Raw genomic sequence first — 6,378 nt, 5'->3', positions numbered from 1 at the left:
AACAAAGACGTCAATGAACGAACAGACAGATAATAACTATGCAAAAATAAAGAAAGTAAAATTTTCACTCGAGGGAAGACTTTAGCCAAGGACCTCTCATTCTGCAGCTGCTCACGCTACCACGGGAACACGGCGCTCCTGAGCTCATGTTGTCCATGATGTTGCCTATGTGGCCCATGGACTACTCAGTTTGTATATTTTGCTTATTTTTTCACAGTTCCACACAACCTCTTCCTGTTTTCTCAATTGATCTGTGTTCAGTTTATCAAGGCCTATACACTGTGTCAACTTATAACTAAATCTGAGGGGGGTGCGATGGGGAGGTTCCCTTGTGAGGATTGGCCCATGTGATTTGGTCCGTCGGGACTGGCTGTAGAAAACATTCCGGCCAAGAAAAAACTCAGAGTGTGACGATATTTGCTACCAACAACAAATCCGGCACAATTTGTGGATCCAAAGGTGGAACCGACAAAACACAGGAAATTGAGGGAAGGCAAGACACTCCAGGTGAAACGTACTCAGCACGAGCGCTACTTGCTCCGTAGACGTCGAAGCTGATGACGTGCGTTAAGTACGGCCAAACCTCCTGCGAAGAAATCTGAGAAAAATATGTACAGAAACAAGCTTTATCGTGTTGGCACCCCTCTCCAAAGGACACTAGCATGTGTGTGTGTGTGTGTGTGTGTGTGCTGGTGCACACGTGTGTTTCCTTAGAAAAAGAGAGGTAATGGACGGCCATTGCGCCACACTCCGGCCTAATTACGAGGGCCGAGGCGCCGCTCAGGCTCGCCGGCTGTCACAGGGCATCACATTTGTATGTTAAGCAGGCCGCGGGGGAACAGGTGCGGGCCGGGCCATCGCTGCCCCGTCTCACTCCCCGATACATAATCTGATGCTTACTACACGGACCTCAGCCAGTAATGGCCGAATATCTTTAAGTCGTTCGTGGCCTCACAGAGCTGCCAGTAACACAAGGGGGGACCATCTCCTGAGCGTGCACACAGAGTATTACGTATTACAGAGTAATGGGTGAATGCTTTTCAGGCTCTTACATGGGTGACAGTATCAGTACTAGACAAAATTCTGCCTAATTATCAATTTAAATTTTTTATTTTTTTGAACGACGAAATATTTTTCTCTTTGATATTATAAATCGCAGAATGGCAATTTCGATTTTATCATTATCAAATGAATTTGAATTAAACTTTTATGGATATTAGGCTGCGTCATTCTGAAACCAAAACCATTGTTCCACCTGTCCTATTCACAGATCGTGGAAGCCTCATCTTTAATAGTGATTTTAGTTTAAAGTGACGAGGCCCAATACCAAAATAAATTCGGATTCAGACTGGCCGTGCAAGCCTCCGTACGTCTATCACTAAGAAACTCCTTATATGCTGAAATAAGAAGCCTATCGTCAAGTGTAAAAGGAATAAAATGGATCCGCGCTTGTGTAGCACTTACTCCTGTTAGCGTTCGTTGTATACACCTTCAGGATGTGTTGTTTGTGTGATGATCTTCAGTCCAGTGACTAGTTTCATGCATCTCTCCACGCTGCTCTAACCTGTGCAAAGCTCATCTGCAGCGTAATTGAGCTGTGCGCGGCTCGCGGTCATGCCGCTTATTGCTCGTCATCTTGTTGTTACGGTTCTGTCGCTTTTTTCTTATTCAATTTTTTTGGCGTCACTACGTTCTGGTTTGCTTGCCCGTGAGTGGCAACAGCAGCGTTTATCGATAACTGCTCTGTCGTACTATTTCTGGAGCGACCGTTAGTATTTCCGGGTCGTCGTCTGTGGGGAGTTTAGTCGGGACGCAGCGCCAGTGAGGTGCGGACAGCCAGTACTCGCCGACTGCTGGCGACACACATGCACTCCTGGAAATTGAAATAAGAACACCGTGAATTCATTGTCCCAGGAAGGGGAAACTTTATTGACACATTCCTGGGGTCAGATACATCACATGATCACACTGACAGAACCACAGGCACATAGACACAGGCAACAGAGCATGCACAATGTCGGCACTAGTACAGTGTATATCCACCTTTCGCAGCAATGCAGGCTGCTATTCTCCCATGGAGACGATCGTAGAGATGCTGGGTGTAGTCCTGTGGAACGGCTTGCCATGCCATTTCCACCTGGCGCCTCAGTTGGACCAGCGTTCGTGCTGGACGTGCAGACCGCGTGAGACGACGCTTCATCCAGTCCCAAACATGCTCAACGGGGGACAGATCCGGAGATCTTTCTGGCCAGGGTAGTTGACTTACACATTCTAGAGCACGTTGGGTGGCACGGGATACATGCGGACGTGCATTGTCCTGTTGGAACAGCAAGTTCCCTTGCCGGTCTAGGAATGGTAGAACGATGGGTTCGATGACGGTTTGGATGTACCGTGCACTATTCAGTGTCCCTCGACGATCACCAGTGGTGTACGGCCAGTGTAGGAGATCGCTCCCCACACCATGATGCCGGGTGTTGGCCCTGTGTGCCTCGGTCGTATGCAGTCCTGATTGTGGCGCTCACCTGCACGGCGCCAAACACGCATACGACCATCATTGGCACCAAGGCAGAAGCGACTCTCATCGCTGAAGACGACACGTCTCCATTCTTCCCTCCATTCACGCCTGTCGCGACACCACTGGAGGCGGGCTGCACGATGTTGGGGCGTGAGCGGAAGACGGCCTAACGGTGTGCGGGACCGTAGCCCAGCTTCATGGAGACGGTTGCGAATGGTCCTCGCCGATACCCCAGGAGCAACAGTGTCCCTAATTTGCTGGGAAGTGGCGGTGCGGTCCCCTACGGCACTGCGTAGGATCCTACGGTCTTGGCGTGCATCCGTGCGTCGCTGCGGTCCGGTCCCAGGTCGACGGGCACGTGCACCTTCCGCCGACAACTGGCGACAACATCGATGTACTGTGGAGACCTCACGCCCCACGTGTTGAGTAATTCGGCGGTACGTCCACCCGGCCTCCCGCATGCCCACTATACGCCCTCGCTCAAAGTCCGTCAACTGCACATACGGTTCACGTCCACGCTGTCGCGGCATGCTACCAGTGTTAAAGACTGCGATGGAGCTCCGTATGCCACGGCAAACTGGCTGACACTGACGGCGGCGGTGCACAAATGCTGCGCAGCTAGCGCCATTCGACGGCCAACACCGCGGTTCCTGGTGTGTCCGCTGTGCCGTGCGTGTGATCATTGCTTGTACAGCCCTCTCGCAGTGTCCGGAGCAAGTATGGTGGGTCTGACACGCCGGTGTCAATGTGTTCTTTTTTCCATTTCCAGGAGTGTATACTCTCCGACGTAAGGAGACGAGCAGGAACGACCGGTGGTTGGTCGTTCGGTCGGTCGTCTAATCGGGCGACGTGCATTTGGTCTTTTGACCGTTTCTGGGCCTCGACAGTTGGTGACCTCGCTGGACGTGGGTCGGTTCCTTCCTTGTGCAGAGATGCCGGGTGGCCAATGGGCAAGTGTTCCCTCTGCATGGTTGGGTCCGAGCCAGTGTGCGCGAGTTGCTGTGTCTCCGAGTTCCGAGCGGACATCGAGTTGAGTCGGGTTGGAGCTGCAGTGTGCTCCGGATAGCCAAGACTCGTCCGCCCGTTGCTGACACACATAATTTGAGTCTGGACGACCTTGATTGGTCGCTTGGTCGGTCGTCTCACGGGACGACGTGTATTTGGTCGCAGACCGCTTATGGAAACTCTGTGTGTATCGACTTGTCATTTCACCTTGTTGTTCCACAGTGATTGGTTTTAGGATTGTCGGAGTTCTTGGTGCAAGTGTTTACGTGGAACTCTGTGTAGCTTCTGTGATTTGCACTGAGAAGTTATGAATGCTGTCTGCGTACTGGAGTACGCAGTCGGTCGGTTGGGACACAGCAGCGAGTGTGTTTTCCTCGCCGTGTTGATGCTGTCCGGCACCGCGTGTAGTTCGACAGCTTGTTCTTGCAATTTCTTTGAATGGTTATTGTGTGTTGACCGTGTTTAGACGCCAATTATTAAGACATAGTCCTGCTGCGATCCTCTTCCTCGCTGATATTTTTGGTTGTCGTCCGGTTGGTCGGGTGGAAGGGAATTGATTGGGTTGTTGGTTGGTTCTTCAGCCGTCTCTAGGTCGTGCTGTCACCCGATTGTTTAGTGTTACGCTTGAGCGCCAGTCTCACCTAAACTGTTGTTAGAGTTTCCTCCTCAGGCCGACCCTTAGAACACTATTCTGCTGTTTGTGATTGTGATTTTCTTTTGTCGCAAGTACTGTGCCAGGCCTTCAGCCCTGTATTAATTTTGTCTGTCCTACGTTCAGTATATGGCCTTCAGCCGAACCTTATGTGAAGTATTTTAAGATTAGGCCTTCAGCCGTGTTTTATTTGAAATTCTTGTTTGCTCTGTATTTAGGCCTTCAGAATTTTAGAATCTGTGGCTTTCAGCCGTAATGTGTAAATCCCTGCCTGTAATGTTTTTCTTTAATTATCTTGAATTCTTAAAATGGCCTTCAGCCGTACTGTATAGATTCTTATGTTAAGGTTTGTCTTTGATTAGTTTGAATAATTGTTTGGGCCTTCAGCCGTTAAGATATTTCAAGTTTTCTCAAGATGGTTTTCTGTTGTACTGTGTAAATGCTTGTCTTTAAAGGTTGCCTTTTATTATGTTGAATTATTATTGGGCTTTCAGCCGAGGAAGTAATTAAATTTTTCCTTAAAATGGCTTCTAGCCGAAGTTAATGAATGCTTGCCTTTTAAATAATTTCCTTTGTTGATCTGAATATTATTTGGGCCTTTAGCCGAGAAGACGTTTCAATTTTACTTAAGTAAGGCCTTCAGCCGTTTACTAAATTCTTGTGCCTCAAAGCGTATTATTTAAACCTTATTATTGAGAAGTTTTCGGCCCTCAGCCGTGAATTGATCCTTGTTGTTTTAAAGAGAAAACTGTGCATTGTGTTTTCGAGGAATAAAGTTCTGTGTTCTTGTGTGACTAAGAGTAACTGATCTTGGCCCCTTTCCACAACCTGATCCGCTCTGTCGTGCGATACCAGATTTCAGTAATCTGTAAATCTGATGTACCTGTATAGATAAGCAAATGATTAAAAATTTCGGAAAAATTGGATGATTTGTTCATGAGAGACAGCTTCACAAGTTCAGCAAGTAAATAACGCTTTGGCCCATCTCTGACCCTTATGCAAGCAGTTATTCTGATTGGCATTGATAGGTAGAGTTGTTTGACGTACTCCTGTAGGCTGTCGTGTCAAATTCTGTACAACTGGCGCATCAGATCGTCAAAATCTGGAGTTCGTTGCAGGGTCATGCCTATAACGCTCCAAACGTTCTCGACTGGGGAGAGATATTGCGGCACTGCAGGCCAAGGTAGGATTTGCGAAGCAAAAGACAAGCGGTAGAAACTCTCGCCCCATGGCGAGTGGACATTATGTTACCGAAGTGTAAGTCCAGGATGGGTGCCATGAAGACCAACAAAACAGGGCGTAGAAAATTGTCGGAGTACCGCTGTGCTGTAAGGGTGTCGCAGATGACAAACAAAGGGGTCCTGCTATGAAAAAAATGGCACCCCAGTCCGTCGCTCATGGATGTCGGGCCACATGGCGGGCGACAGTGAAGTTGGTATCCCACCACTGTAGGGGCCTCCCGAGACACGTCTTCAGCCTGGAATCTCATTGACTGGAGTAGAAATGTCTCCATTGATGCGTCCTGCTTCGAAATGAGCCCCGATGACGAGCCCAGACATATCTGGTGACTCCTTGGACGGCGGTGGGATGCCAACCTGACTGTCGCGTACCATAAGGCCCGACGGACTGGGGATGCCGTGTTGGAATTTTGGACACTGACTCGAATAGAAACTTTTGAGATGAAGGAACCAGATGGTTCCCATCCTGCCTTATGATTGAAGGAGACGATTGCTACCACTGACAATTCATCTCGGCGACCGGTTTCGCCCCTCTGACTTCATTCAATCTCAGTTATTAAAAGCAAGGAAGTTTGGATTTTGGAGAGAAGTTACCAGAGCGCTGACAAGACGAGACGCAAAGTCAGTTGCTGCTCCATGGTCATGTAAGTATAACGTGTTACTTACGTGCAAGCTTGAACGGCAATTTTGGGTCGGAATTAGTTCAGCTATGAAACAGGATTCTCTACGAGCAATGCGGAGTCTAGCGATTGATGCTTCTGCTACCGTTTTACTTAGATTCTGAAGGAACCGAAGTTGTTCTTTATTCGGCCCCAATACACTTCATCTATTGTGTGCTCATTAAATTTCATGGTTCTACAGTGAAAACTGCAAGTCGGCTTTGACGATTCACTTATAACTATGAAATGGTGGACTTTGTATTCGATCACTCTGTGAGGCTGAATCTTTGTGTGTGTGTGTGTGTGTGA

The sequence above is a fragment of the Schistocerca nitens genome, chromosome 6, assembly GCF_023898315.1.
Source record: "Schistocerca nitens isolate TAMUIC-IGC-003100 chromosome 6, iqSchNite1.1, whole genome shotgun sequence".
Taxonomy (NCBI): domain Eukaryota; kingdom Metazoa; phylum Arthropoda; class Insecta; order Orthoptera; family Acrididae; genus Schistocerca; species Schistocerca nitens.
Note: the sequence above shows the minus strand (reverse complement) of the source record.